Source organism: Epinephelus fuscoguttatus, linkage group LG9 (genome assembly GCF_011397635.1).
Source record: "Epinephelus fuscoguttatus linkage group LG9, E.fuscoguttatus.final_Chr_v1".
Taxonomy (NCBI): Eukaryota; Metazoa; Chordata; class Actinopteri; order Perciformes; family Serranidae; genus Epinephelus; species Epinephelus fuscoguttatus.
In genome coordinates this window covers 34722146-34725241 of record NC_064760.1, presented here as the reverse complement: position 1 = coordinate 34725241, position 3096 = coordinate 34722146, and the positions used below count along the sequence as shown (strand labels likewise).

The 3096-nt window shown below is 39.8% G+C and overlaps 1 non-coding gene across 1 annotated transcript; it reads left to right on the top strand.

Annotated features, from left to right (window-relative positions):
* The first annotated feature begins 1933 nt into the window (after positions 1-1933).
* trnal-uag (transfer RNA leucine (anticodon UAG)) lies at positions 1934-2015 on the top strand. Its single transcript has one exon. It is a non-coding gene; the product is annotated as a tRNA-Leu (tRNA).
* The last annotated feature ends 1081 nt before the right edge of the window (positions 2016-3096 follow it).

Genomic DNA, 3096 nt, shown 5'->3' with positions numbered 1-3096 from the left:
CATAGCATTATTGCCAGTTCCATTAAAATATATCCTGTAGAGTTTTTGACCATTAGTAGAGCTGGAGGTATTTTTTTAAGAGCAGGTTCCCATTTTATTTTTTAAAGTGTATGGTTCACACATTCCTGCCACTGATTTTATGTTGTTCCTCTGATGGACAGTACCTGGTGTAATGCACCATAAAATGTAGCAATGTAACAACAAACAGCAAAAAAAGGAGACTTCCAGCTAGCAAACACAAACAGAAACAGGTTTAAAATAAAGTCCAAAGTTAGAAATTCTTTCTCCTTGGTGCTGTGGGATGATAACATAGTAGAATCGCACAGCAGATGATGGCATCTTTTTCATGCTTTCCCACCTAGCCGTAGCTGGTGTTCTCGGTCTGTCTGTCCCTCCGGCCCATTCTCCTGATCGTGATATCTCAAGAACACCTCAAGGGACTTTTTTTTTTTTCAAATCCAGCACAAACATCCACTCTTTTTTTTTTTAATTTATTTATTTATTCATACATGCTTGTCATGTTTCCTCAATGTTCTTACTGTTTTGTCTGTCTTGTCCTCATTTTTCTTCTCCTAATGTTTTGTATTTATGTTTTTAATGCTATACAGTAGGCTGTATAACAATGGAACGTGTAATGGTGACCACATGATTTTCCCACTTGTGGGATAATAAAGTTTACCTTGACCTTGACAAACATCCACTCAAGGATTAATTGATTGGATGCTGCTGGACAAAGGTCAAGGTCACTGTGACATCAGCCCTCTTATTCCCTTAAATGCAAAATCTTAAGAATATGTTGAGGGAATTTCTTTGGCACAAATGTCCGCTTGGACTCAGTGATGAACTGATTACATTTTGGGTGTCAAAGGTTAAGATCACTGTGACCTTGCACCCATCTTATTCTTGTAAATGCGATACCTCAAGAAGGCCTTGAGGGAATTTACCCAAATTCGGCACAAACATCTATTTGGAGTCATTGGAAAAAGCGGTAGGAATTTGAAGGTCAAAGGTGACCTCAAAAACCTGTTTTTTGTCATTATAACAAAAAAATCATACAAATATCTAAGAGGATAAAATTAAGTGATGATATTTTATATCCAAAGGGTCAGCGGTTGACTTGACTGTGACATCATATTGTTCTGCAAAAAACATGTTTCCAGTATTATTTAGTGGTAAAACTCAGGCACAGAAGGGGAGACATGTGGCTGAATGGTCCAAGGCAATTTTTCCCAGTATTTTTATTTTTTATTTTTTTAAAGACAAGTTTCCAATTTAGTACTGCCCTTGCAGATCCATTTTAGCCAATAGCATGTCCTGTTTAACCTAACATGCTAAAGTTTGTTAAACACAACCATCTGAGAAGCTGTCAATAGAAACTGTTTGGACAAAGGCAGACACTTTCAAACAACACTTGGCACCTTCTGTCTATCACCAACTAGTCTTGAAAAGAGCAAAAAAATATTTTCCATTATGACAAGCCTTCAGGGTCATTCTTTGTTCCTCTTTTAATAAAGATAACTCTCCAGTTCTGATATAAGTGATGCTGTTGCAACATCTACACTAACCTCTTTAGGAGCTGCCATTGTTGTTTTGAACATTTGCCTCTTTGTGTTTTCACACATACCTAAACCCTGCCTGCAGCTGCCACTATAGCTCCTCATATGAAGCATTACTTCAAGCCTGACAAGCCTGACAAGATGGATTTTCATGTGATCTTGTGATCCTGTGAGTATTCAGCTGCCGTCCAGGGAACTCTCCCATTGGCTTGGTTGATAAATCTTATGGTATGTAAACCTTACATTATGGGTGCAAGCCTGTGAGTCAGGCTTTTAGGAGCAGCAGAGGCATGCTTGGTTCATAAAGCACAGGACGATGGGTTAAAACCATCCTGTTATAAGTGAGACTTGAAGAGCTGTAAGTTTAGCACATATGAGGTAGTGTGGCCGAGTGGTCTAAGGCGCTGGATTTAGGCTCCAGTCTCTCTGGAGGCGTGGGTTCAAATCCCACCACTGCCATTCAGTTATTGCTGAACGGCTCTGCTGCGACGGCACACAGTCAGTCAGTGTTCATGGGGGGAATATCTGGGAAGAGGTTCTGTTATCTGTTATATGTTGTGTATGCTGCCCTGAAACCAACAATGATGTGTGAAAACAATTATCTCCCTGGGGACATTAAAGAACCTAACCTAAGCTGCCTGGGTAACACGCATTTTATAGTTCTGCGTTGAATGAACGCTGTAGCTACAGCGTAGGCTGACGTGCACCTCTCAAGAATTGTAACTACGCGTCGTGCCGATGCAGACCTCCTGTCTGTCGCTGTATACTGACACCTTTTCCCTCAGTGGAAATGGAGCTTGCATTTACTTTTAGATCACAGATAAGAAACAATAAATTGTGAAGACAGTAAGGCTTCCATTAAAATAGCATTTTAAGTCTTGTGTGTGATTTATCCTTTATGGATATATACTTAGGGATTTATCCTGGTTTCATATGAGTAGAGGAAATCTCTGCTGGCCACTAGGCTAGTTTATACAATGTAAAATGCCATAGGCTTGTGCTAATAACGTTAGCAATTTGTATTTGTTTGAAAAATGTGTCCGGATTAACACAAGTGTTTGTCTGTGAATGCTGCGAGTTATAGTGAAGCCAATTTGTGTACTTGTGTTTGAAATTGTTAAGCCATGTTTAATGTGTGTTTAATGTGTGTTTTGAATCAACTAAACTTTACAGCACTTCACAGAAACCTCTGCTGCCGACTAGTGTTTTGGAGGTGTTACTGCAGAGTGACACAGACACACCACCGCAAAAGCAAAAATGCTCACAACGGCATAGGCGACATGCGTAGGCTATTTGCGTAGGGTCTACGCACAACCATAAATCCCCTCTAAGGCTGATACACAGCTCCTGAGTCATTCCAGGATTTCATGTAAAATTGGATTACTAATGCTGTATGCAAACTACATCACCAAAAGGTGAATGTCTCAACGAATGATCTTCTAAGGGCAAACAATGATGACTAAAAGCAAACTGACTCATCATGCTCTGCAAACAGTGGTGCTTTGACTGAGAAGTTAAAGGTTCCTGGTGAAATTAAGAA